This window comes from Nicotiana sylvestris, chromosome 10 (assembly GCF_000393655.2).
Source record: "Nicotiana sylvestris chromosome 10, ASM39365v2, whole genome shotgun sequence".
NCBI lineage: Eukaryota > Viridiplantae > Streptophyta > Magnoliopsida > Solanales > Solanaceae > Nicotiana > Nicotiana sylvestris.
Genome location: NC_091066.1, coordinates 151,523,788 through 151,536,502, shown reverse-complemented (window position 1 = coordinate 151,536,502; position 12,715 = coordinate 151,523,788). Strand labels below are relative to the sequence as shown.

General features: G+C 37.0%; 1 pseudogene; it reads left to right on the top strand.

The window, feature by feature from the left end:
- Positions 1-3,638: 3,638 nt before the first annotated feature.
- On the top strand, positions 3,639-4,786 carry LOC104224628 (probable beta-1,4-xylosyltransferase IRX10L; annotated as a pseudogene).
- Positions 4,787-12,715: the final 7,929 nt, after the last annotated feature.

The window sequence follows — 12,715 nt, the reverse complement described above, 5'->3', positions numbered from 1 at the left end:
TTAACTGTATAGTTTTTAATTTTTAACTTTTTCCTTTGCTACGAGTTCTTTCACTTGCGAGTTGGGATACTGCAATCCCTATACCGGGGATATTTGCACGAATTTTTTTTATCCGCATCAGGTTTTTAAATCAACCCAATAAGAACATGTCTTATATAAAGAAAAATTTACGCGACATATCAAATATTTACACTGTATTTATCATTCGTAGCTATACTTTTCAAAAAATTACCATACATAGCTATATTTGACTTAATAGCAAATGCACAAATAGTATTGAAACACAAGATCAATTATTTTGAACTGAAACAAGAGAGTAACATGCTCTCCTAGCTTACTTGGTAGAGCACCCTACTTAGTAAGTAGAGGTCTTAAATTTGACTCCTAACAAGAGCATTTTATTTTATGTATTTTGCCTTGGTTGTATTTATTGCGCGAATGAATACAATTGATACATGCTATATTCGTTGAGCGTCTGAATACAAGTGATACAAACTGATAATAATTGAACAGTAGCTACGAATAGTAATTAGGCGTTTTATAGTTACGTATGATAATTAGGATCTAAAGTGTAATGCTTTATAAAAATTCCTCATATAAATTTATCAGCAAACTATAGTTACTTAATGCACATTGTAGCTTCAGATAAGAACCGCATTGAAGGAAGGGCAAACCATAGCAACATAAATACTAATACTATTAAGAAAGGTTGCCCCGAGGCTTTGATACAGGGGCAAGAGTGCAACACATGATGTGCGGGTTAGATACATGTCACGAGTTCAAATCCTGCGACGGACAAAAGGTTTGGTATTTAAGTGGAGAATGGTAGAGGGGTGTAGAGGGGTGGGGCCATTATCTAAATTTTTATTTTTATTTTTAATTGAGAAGAACTTCAGTAATAAGAAAGGTAGGGAGGCACTTTTAGGGAAAAAAGGAAACCAACGAAAAGCTCAAATACTGTAGTAAAAGGCAAATTAAGACCAACAATATTAACAGAGTGAAAGGGACTTTAGGGACAATAGGGTACAAAAAAGAAAGTTTATTGTCAAGCCTTGCAGGTGTTGACCTGTTTGTCATCTTTGTTTTTCATTTGTTCTCTATTTGTAGGCCCTAAGCTAAAGAATTTACACTAACAAAAAATCTCTGGCTGGCATCGTAAAATAAGGATAACTACCCCGTAAACAATATAATAGAGAAAATCTCACTTTATACCCATTAAATCCAAACTATTTACCCTTAAATACCCAAACCTAAACTATTTACTTTTCCTACCTATGCAACCAATACTATTTACCCGTCCCACATGATTTCTTGATATCGGATCCAAGTCACATTAGGAAGATCTGTGATTTGGCTTATCAAATTAACCATCTCGGTTATGGTAGCGATTTGTGTATATATACACAGAATAAATAATATCTCCTATGACTAGGATTTAGATAGGAATAAAAGCGACAATACTTGCATATAAGACCAAAAGGCTCTAATAAATATTACTATTACTTACATCAATTAATACTACTATTTGTTAATAACATTTACTTCTAAATACAACAACCGCTAGATATTAATTATCATTTATTATCTATAAAATTATTTACGAACAACATTTAAACAAGAAAGGAAGGTGAAACGACCTATATTACTCCTCTTTTTTCTCTCTATATTGAATGTTTTTTTGTGTTTTATGTTATTCATATAGATCAATTTCACTTAATTATACAATTATTTTCTTTTTACTTTTTCTGTATGTATGTACGTCTTATATTACATATTTGTTCTTTTTATTTTTGATATAATGTGTGTATGAAGACCCACCATTGTTGAGCTTGAAGCTCCAGAATTTGAATTTTTTTTGAAAATTTATTGTTTGATTCGATGTGGGTGATATAAAATATTGCTTATAGTATCTTCGAGTAAGCTTCTCAGGTCTAAATTTTTATGTGTATTTGAATATCCACCATTGTTGGGCTTGAAGCTTAATTTTATTTTTGAAGATTTCTTGTTTGATTCAAAGTGGGTGCTGTTAAATATTGCTTATAGTACATTCTGGAAGTTCATAGTGAAATTTGATAGCATTTGGAGCTGATTTGAGGTGATTGAGATCGAAATTTTCAGCTGAAAATCGAAGAAGAACACAACTATCCAATAGTATACCGCTACGGTATACAATATGTTGTAGGAGTATATAGATATACTGCAACAGTATACTATTATAGTGTACAATATACTGCAACGGTATATTGTAATAATCGAAGAAGAACACTAAGTATACCGCTACAGTATACTAATATACTATAGGAGTATATAGTTATACTACAACAACATACCATTATAGTATACAAATATATTGTTATGGTATACTATAATAATATGCAAGATATTGAAATAATATGCTGTAATAGTATACAATATACTATAATAGTATACTTATTACCCGTAAATTCACCTGCCTTTTCCCTTTTAATTTGTTTTAAGCTTTTACCTAGCGTGAGAGACAAATTGAAAATGCAAAAAAAATAAATTATTGTATGTTATATAATGTAACGGTATACTCTTACAATTAGATCCTTTTAGATTTTTTTTTAAATTTTTATTGACAACTGATATTATTTCAGTTTAATAATTAAATTAAACTTTTTTTAACTCTTTGCGTACAATTGTATACCGTGTTGTATAACTATATACTATACCGGTACTCAAATGTTAGTTAATTTTTTTTTATTGTATTAGCTACATTTAATTGGTACATAATTTGATTTTTCTTTAGTAATAATATAAAAAAAAGAATAATAAAAATAGTGAAAATAGTAAATGAAATTAGATTATGAAGAGAAAAAGAATATAAAAAAAGAAGTTAAATGAAATTAGAATAGGAAAAAAGAAAAAAATAAGAAGAAAACAAGAAAAAAGAAAAGGAGAAAAGAAAAAGAAAAGAAAAGAAGCATAGAAATAAAAAAGAATTGGAGAATAAAGAGAAAATTCCCCCCAAAACCTACTATGGGTAGGAAATGTAATTAGTTTATGGGTAGAAAAATAAATGGGTAGACAGGGGTAAATAATTTTGTTTTTGTGGGTAACTGTGTCAAAACACCAATATAATATGGGGGCCCATTATTTGGAAACCAAGATTGGTATAGTTCTTGCTCTATCACCATGATAAATGAATCTTGGGTCTAACTCAACTCAAAAGCTAATTCAAGAAGTGAGGATTGTCTAAGTTATACCACCCATCACTTTTATATCCTATGTAGGAGTAGGACTCTCAACAATTTTATACCACCAAGTTATTGTAGCAGACAACCTGTCTGATTTTTAATAGTACAAATCCTACATTTTAAGGAAGCTTTCCTACAGATATCTTTCGGTGACCTGATAGCGTGAAACTTCCAACTATATATAGACTCTTCAACAATTCTTTTTGTAGTTGAGGCAGAAAGTACAATACATCTTTTAAAGTTACATCTTTTCTTCTTTTTGACTCAAATCTTTTTCTGATTGCTTGTGCTATAGATTTTGTTCACTATAGTAGAGGATGACAAATTGGAGTAGGGGCTTACTGGGGTTTCTTTATCTTGCTTTTACTTTGAGAATTGAAGCCTTAGAATTTCAAAGGACTGATCAACACAGTGAAAGAATTTCAGGAAGTGCTGGTAATGTTTTGGAAGATAATCCAGTAGGAAGGTTAAAAGTTTATGTATATGAACTTCCCAGCAAATACAACAAGAAAACTCTTCAGAGAGATTCGCGATGCCTCAATCACATGTTTGCAGGCGAGATATATATGCATCGCTTCCTGTTATCCAGTCCTGTTCGAACCCTTAATCCAGAGGACGCGGATTGGTTTTATACTCCAGTTTACACAACTTGTGAGTACTTGACACCACATGGTCATCCTTTACCTTTCAAGTCACCGCTTATGATGAGAAGCGAAATTCAGCTTATTGCTTCTAGCTTGCCATACTGGAACAGGACACAAGGCGTGGATCACTTCTTTATTGTACCACATGATTTTGGTGCATGTTTTCACTTTCAAGAAGAGAAAGCTTTTGAAAGAGGAATTCTTCCGTTGCTGCAGCATGCTACCTTGGTTCAAACTTTCGGGCAATGAAATCATGTTTGTTTGAAAAATGGCTCGATAACTATTCCTCCATATGCTCCTCCACAGAAAATTCAATCCCACTTGATCCCTCCTGATACTCCAAGATCCATCTTTGTTTATTTCCAAGGCTTGTTTTATGACGATAGAAATGATCCTGAAGGCGGGTACTATGCAAGAGGAGCTCGAGCAGCAGTTTGGGAGAACTTTAAGAACAATCCTCTCTTTGATATTTCAATAGATCATCAAGCTACATACTACGAAAACATGCAACGAGCTATCTTTTGCTAGTGCCCTCTCGGATGGGCTCCATGGAGTCCAAGATTGGTCGAAGCTGTTATGTTTGGATGCATCCCCGTTATAATAGCAGATGACATTGTGTTACCATTTGCTGATGCAATTCCTTGGGAAGATATCGGATTGTTTGTAGCAGAGAAGGATGTTCCGTACTTGGATAACATTCTCACTACTATTCCACCACAAGAAATTTTGAAGAAGCAGAGATTGCTTGCTAATCCTGCAATGAAGAAGGCAATGTTATTTCTACAACCTGCTCAACCAGGTGATGCTTTCCACCAAATTTTGAATGAGCTTGCTCGTAAATTACCTCATCACAAGACAATATACGGCGACAACATCTTATTAAACTGGACTGCTGGTCCAATTGGTGATCTAAAACCTTGGTAGGATCGAGCTCCATATGGATAGGTGATTGCTTTCATTCCTCAGTCTCAGCGTCGAACTTTTCTTCTGTATCAGATTTCATCACAAGTGCAAATTTATATAATGTGAGAGATCCACCAGTTATCATATCCACATTCTGAGACCTAACCGTTTTACTCAACGAGGGTTGTTGGACTTTAAGCCATTGGGCTTTAAAGTAGAAGAGGTGTGAATTAGAAATGGAGGGAAATAAAATGGAGGGAAAATGATAATTTGAAGAAGTGAACTTTTGTCTTGCACTTTGTCTCTCGTTGGTGAGGGACAATCACATTTGTGTGCTTATATATAGATTCACTTCTTAAAGCTCTTAAAAGGAGTTGAAGAGAATGAACCCTCGCGCTGTCGTCGTCGCTCGCTCGGCTTCGGCTTTAATAATTAATTAAATGTCAAGTCACTGCTGAAAATACGCCAGAATCTTGCTGAAGTTTCAGAGAGCCTCTCTGACCGCGGTTCTGCCGCGGTCGCGGTAGAACCGCGACAGGCCGCAGATTTTCTGAAAAGACACCTTTCCAGACACCTCTTCTGATATTTGCCTATAAATTCTGAGGCAAGGCTGCATCTTCTACACACGAAAAACACTCCAGAACTTCTTTCTTTCTGAATACACTGCATCCTAATTCGCAGTCTCTCTCTCTCAAATTCGTAAGTGTGATTTTGCTCCGTTCTTTGTGTTCGTTGGTATCCTGCAGTTTGTATTGTCACTGTTGCAGGAAGGTTTATTCCGCTTTATCCTGGGAGGATTTAATCCATTACCTTGGCAACGTGTGAGGGGGTTAAAATTCCTTAAGGACTGTAAGCACGTGATTTTTGATCCTCCCGAGAATTTTCACATTTTTAGCATGAATATGTGAAATTGGGTCTAGTATAGCTATTTTAACTATTTTTACTTTATTTCGTTGCAAAAAGAAAATTTCAAAAAAATATATATATAAATTTTAGTTTATGTATCTCTCATAAACTTGAAAAATACAAAAATTGTACTTTATTTTGGTACTTTATATAAATTCGAAAATTACAAAAAAATAGTTTTATTAATATTTTATAGTCATTTTAACTTTGAAAAATACAAAAAAAACATTACTTCATATTTTATCTTAATATTTAAAAAACGAAAATTACAAAAATAGTTTTATTAATATTTTGTAGCTATTTTAAATCTTGAAAAAATATTTAAAAAATATATAGTTTTGTTTGAATACTAGTCTTATTTTTGGTAGTTATTTTGCTTACATAGGACTAGTTAAGCAACGTTTTCCTATTTCTCGGGTCCGGGCAAAAGAATAATATTCGGGTTCAAACTACCCGGTTTTAGGCCTAATTTTCGGACCTAGCCCATAATAAACCGTGTCCAGGACACATGGGGAACCCCACCACGCGTGGGGGACACAAACCTTGAACCCCACCACGCATGGGGCTCATTTTTATGGGCATTGTGTATCAAATACACGGACAAAAGGCCAAAGGAACAGGAGGACTTGGGAGGATTTTTGGAAAAGAGACTGTTCATCTTCTTCTTTGAGAAGAAGAAGCAGAAGCCCTAAACCATCGTGAAAACCACCTTCACCACCGGCAACCACCTTCTCCGCCTCACCACCATCATCACTACCCAGTCCGACGAGTAGCAGCAGCGTCGTCACCTCCACTGTCCAAACACCACCCCGTCACCTTCCCCCAGCTCCCTCTCCGCCTCACGACCACCACCAAACGTCACCTTCCCGGTCGAAACCCCTACTCCATCGTCGACCACGTCCAAACACCAAGCAAAACCCAGCAGCCATCGTCGACCACTACCCACGACGACCCCCGTTGTCATTGCACTCCAAAACCACTGCCCAAACAGCCCGTCGCACCCCCCCGTCGCCATAACCACCACCCCTCGACGAATAAAACAGTCGCTACCAACCCCTTCACGTCCATCGTCCACTCCCTCACGTCCGGTGACCACTGCCAGTCTCCCTCGCTGTTCCCTCGTCGCCCAGTCCTGGTCGATCAAACAGTCCCCCCTCGTCGTCATTGCCCATCGTCAACGGCCACTGCCCAAACGACCCTCCATAGCCTCCTTCCTCACATCCAAACGACCCCTTTGTTGCATTTTCTCGCACCAACCTGCTGCGTCGAGAAAAATCCAGCAGCAGGCAACATCTCGTGCGTTGGCAGTTTGAGCCGAGCTTTCTATTTCCATCGAGGTCGTCTTTAGTTCATCAAGGTCCGGTACGTCGAGGCGTTTGTCCAAGGTTCCGTCATTGTTCAGTGAGATCCGGTTTGAGTTCCGTCGGGGGCGCTATTTGTCGTTCTAGGTTTGTCGAGGTTCGAAGGTTAGTGTTCTTCGTCCTTTGTTTCATTTCGTTCGATTCGCATATTATGGTTTAAGATGAATGTCACCAATGCAATTTTCGTTGTTTTTTTTTTTTGTTAAAAATGTTCATCTTATGATTAGTTACTGCATATGCTTAAAGTAAATGTGAGAACATATTGTGAACTTAAGTTTTTTTGTACGAGAATGTCTACTTCTATGCATATATTTGTGTTTATTAAGGGAACAATTTGACATCCGGTGATTTGTTGCGAACATATGTGCTCGCATATATTATGTACTCTCGTTGTAATGGGTATGTGAACGTCTGAATGAAAAAAAATCATGACTACTAGCGTTTAAACCTTATTTCTCATTTGTTAGTAATGGAAGTTGGGTTTAATAACAATAACAATACGTTAGCAAAGTTAGGAATAATAGGAACCCTATTAAAATTCTTAGAATTCGGGACAGGCCGCTTAGCGAATTTCACGGCCTTTCCCAAAATAACAATACGCTAGTTGCTTTAAGCGCGTATTTAATAATGTTACCTTCTTAACTCGGGTGCACATTTATGTGACCCAAATCCAAGTCTCAACGGAGTCGAAATGTGTTTCTAATCACGGGTACATTGATTGTGACGTGGTCTGAGACGCATTTCCATAACGTTGTAAATTCTTAAAAAAAAATAATAATAAAAATGAGGCGAGCCTCGCCAAATAAAAGGGACAAATTGCGGGGCCCTCACAAAATATATGTATTAAATACTTAGATTCCGGGACGGGCCGTTTAGCAAATTTCACGGCCCTACCCCAAAATAATAATGCGCTAGTTGCTTTAGGCGCGACTTTAATAATGATATCTCCCTAAATTCGGGTGCACATTTATGTGACCCAAATCCAAATCTCAACGAAATCGAAATGTGTCTCTAATCACGGGTACATTGACTGTGACGTGGTATAAGATGCATTTCCATGACGTTGCAAATTCCCTTTTTTAATAATGAATGAGACGAGCCTCGCCAAATAAAAATGCAAATTGCGGGGCCCTCAATAATTAGTCATAATAAATACTTAGAATTTGGGATGGACCGTTTAGTGAATTTCACTGCCTTCCCTAAAGATAATAACGCGTTAGCCTCTTTAGACGCGATTTAATTAAATTACCTTCTTAAACTCGGGTGTGCATTTCATGCGACCCAAATCCAAATCCTAAAACATCAAATAAAATATGTTTCGGATTGTGGGTGCATTTCATGTGACACAGTCCAAAGATATGTTTTTAAGCGATGTTCACATTCCTAAAAAATAATGATAATAAAGCGGTAAAAGATAAAATTTGCACATGGTTCATACTTGTATAAAATCAGATAATCATGCCGAATATAACAATTGAGCGACCGTGCTAGAACCACGGAACTCGGGAATGCCTAACACCTTCTCCCGGGTTAACAGAATTCCTTATCCGGATTTCTGGTACGCAGACTGTAATATGGAGTCATTCTTTTCCTCGATTCGGGATTAAAATTGGTGACTTGGGACACCCTAAATCTCCCAAGTGGCGACTCTGAAATAATTAAACCAATCCCGTTTCGATTGTCCTTTAATTGGAAAAAACTCCCCTCGCGCCCCTGCGGGTGCGGAAAAAGGAGGTGTGACAGCTCTGGCGACTCTGCTGGGGATGAGACCCAGAACCACTGGTTCAGGGTTAAGAATTCGAGCTTAAAATAATTGTTATTATTTGGCTTTATCTATTATCTGATTTTTACATGTTTGAGCCTAATGTGTTAAATGCTGCTTTTACCGCTTTGATATTATTTGAACTGTATATAAACTGTGCCGAAACCCATATCCTTTCTGAGTCTTCTGAATCATGAAGAAGGGTGTACTTCGTACGACTTCTTTTCTGTATAGTGTCAAATCCCAATTTAGAACGAGGTTCGGACAAGTTGCTAAGCCGGTGAAGCTTCTGTATTCCCGGTACGCTGCCCCCCCTCGGCTCGAGCTGTCCGCTCGGGTAAGCCAGGTCTAGAACAAACACCCAGGTTCTGAACCTAGTATAACAAAGCCACATGCCGGATCCCTAGTAGGAACGTTTATTTGCATCATGTGCATTTGACTTAGGGGACTCAACACAGGGGTTGGGTCCGTCTAGGACAAGCAACCTGAAAATAATAGACCAGCTTTTGGCATCCTATGTGCTACATGTTGTATTTAGTCAAGGGCGAATGGGTCATTTGGTCATTTCCAGCATGATGTTATTTTAATCAAAGCATGGGGAACATTTGTGGAATCCAAGAAGCCTTGGAATTCCCTATGTCCCCCACGCTTGCTTTTTGGGAAAGCACATGGGGAACATTTGTGGAATCCAAGAAGTCTTGGAATTCCCCTATGTCCCCCACGCTTCATATGTTGGGAAAAGCGCATGGGGAGCATTTGCGGAATCCAAGAAGTCTTGGAAATCATTATGTCTCCCATGCCACATTTTTGAAAGAAATAATAAATATAAAAAATAAAAATACAAATAAAAACAAAGCATGAAAATTGAAAAAGATTTTGTATGTTGTCATCATTATCCACATATAAGAAAATCGTGAAAAAAGGAGAAAATAACAGCATAGAGAAAAAGTCCGAGTAGAGTCGAAGCTCTGCCGAAATTTTGAGAAAATGAAAAAATGTCTTATTAAGTTTGTTTTATTAGCAAGTCTTGTTTTGAAAAAATGTCAAAAAGTCCAAAAGTTTTATTATGTTAAAAAAAAAAAAGGGAGCCGGGCGTTGAAAGTGGCTTTATTATTGCAAATATATATATAAAAAATAAAAATCAAATAAAAAAGAATCCAAAAAGTTTTTCTTTATTTCCAAAAAATGTATATATGTCTTTATCTGTCGCAAGAACATTTGTCTTGCCAAAAGTTTTTAGAACCCCAAATTTCAAAACAAATAATCCAAAAATATTTTCCATTATTGACTTCTTTAGAAAGCCTTTCTAGTTGTTTCTTTTAAAAAATAAAAAAAAAGAATAAAAAATATAATATAAAAAAAAAACAAATCCGAAAATATTTTGATTCTTCTTTCAAAATCGAAAAGAAAATTCAAAATTAAAAAAAAACAAACATTTTAGAAGCATTTCTTATATTAAAGGTAAAATTCCAAAAAATATATTCTTCTTTAGAATAAAAAATAATGAAAATTCAAAAAAATATATCTTAGAAGTGTTTCTTTTAAAAAGAAAATCAATCAAAAATCAAAAAAATATACTTCCTTTCTTCTTTTAAAGTAGTTCTTTCAAATTAAAAAAAAAGGGTTAGTTCATCTACTTATTCTTGATTGCCCGAACTACGCGGGTTTGATTCTCACCGGATGTGAGATACGTAGGCAACCCTCATCGGGTCCAACCCCCCTTTTTGCTAAAAAAGCCAAAAACAAATAATAATAATAATAAAAAAAACATGTCAAGTTTTTATTCATAAATAAGTCGGGTGATGTCCAACTTCCCCTTTTACAAAAAATAGCAAATATGTCAAGTTTCATAAAGAAGTCGGGTGATGCTGTTTTATCAAGACATAGCCGAATGTTCCCGAAAGGGACGCCGGAAGGCTGACTTTGCATAAACAGCCACTTTTGGGTCATTTTTAAGACTTGGTCCATTTGACCCCCACAGCCTAAAAATCTTCGTCCCCGAGACGTTGAAAGGCCGTGTTTGCAGTATTGACTTTTCTAATTTGAAAAACGATGAAAAAGAGTTATAAATAAGTCAGGTGATGCTGTTTTGTCATAAATAGCCGAATGTTCCCGAAAGGGACGCCGGAAGGCTGACTTGGCATAAACAGCCACCTTTGGGTCATTTTGAGATATGGACCCACACAGCCTTAAAAAGCTTCGTCCTCGAGACGCTGAAGGGCCGTGTTTTGCAACACCAAGTTTTTATTATAATTTGAAAAAAAAGAGTCGACGGTCAGGTGAATACCGTTTGAATTTTGTCATAATAAGCCGAGCCAGCTTCGGCCGCATCTTAAACCGTTCTTGCCAAAATAGCCTTAGAGTATCTTTCAGTTGTCGAAAGGTTATCTTCGTAAAAGAATGGACAAGTTTGTAAAGTGTCAAAATAATCCTCCCCGGCCTCAAAATTCATGTGAAAATTGGAAGGAGCCACATTTGCAAAAATAACCGTCCGGTTGCATTTGGCAAACGGGGAAAGGAACTAGCCATTCGTTTTTGAGTTTGTAATTGTTGATTAGAGTATGCGAATTATTTTGATTTTCGGGTCCGTTTGTTGTCTCTTGTCAAGAGTCTGATAGCTAGTTTTTAAACTTTTGCAATCCAGTTTGTTTTAATTTGAAAGTTGGAAATTCCAAAAAAAAATGTGTGTTTATTATTGTCTTAAAGTATCTTTCAGTTGTCAAAAGGTTATTTTTGTAAAAGAACGGACAAGTTTGTAAAGTGTCAAAATAATCTTCCCCGGCCTCAAAATTCATGTGAAATTTGGAAGGGGCCACATTTGCAAAAAATAACCATTTGGTTGCCTTTGTCGAACAGAGAAGGGGAGCTGGAATTTTGTTTTTGAGTCTACCAATCTTTTGATTAGAACATGCGGTTTGTTTGATTTTCAAGTTTGCGGGTCATCTTTAAATCCTTGAAACCCAGTTTGTTTCAAATATGAAAATTGGAAAAAATGTTCATTATTGTTTGTTTCTTATTGGTCCGAACTACGCAAGGTCTGATTCATGCGGGGACATGATACGTAGGCAATCTCCATAAGATTCGACCACCACTAAAATGAAAAAAAAATAAAATAAAAAAAAATAAAAATAAAATAAATATATAATAATAAATAAATAAAAGAGAGTGGAAGATTTTCAGGGGGCACAATTGCCTAACTGCTTGGGTACATTTTTGATATATGATTGTCTGTCCAATGCCCTAACATTAACGTGATGACTTCCCTTTGATGTGTCCATATATAGAGAGTGGTTGGTTGTGGTAACTCCTCTCTGCAAAGCAAAATCAAAGGACAATGGCTCAGAATCGCAGAACCGAGTGGGTCGGTACTGATGACCGACAACAATTGGTCGAACGGAACAACGGGTTGGTAGAAGAAGTGAAAATGCTGAGACAGCATGTGGCAGACATGTATCAGGCATGGATAACAGGAAAAGCACCACCCCCTCCACCGCCAAGTCTCTTGAACTCGGTCAATTCCCAAGCACCCAACACCATAATGGAAGATCCCCCATACTCTCCATCCCAACCCACTTATGGCAGCCTTCCCAGCTACCCGAGTAGCTCCATCACTCCTCAATGCTTCTCCGCTCCCCAACACCACTTCTTTCCCCGCCATACTTCACTTTCCAGGCACCCGGCTCCACAAAATGCCTACCCACCTACACAAGCCTACCAAAAGCCACCTGGGTCAGGTTTCCGGCCCTGTCAACATGCAAGAATGAAGAGGTTGCTGAAACGAGGAAATGCTCTCACCCCCATCGGGGTATCTTATGCCAGTCTGTTTGAAAGGCTAAGGCATGCTGGTTCGATTGAGCCACTCCCCGCATGTACTATAAATCCGCTTGCAAGGAGCTTTGATCCGGCAGCACGATGCGCCTA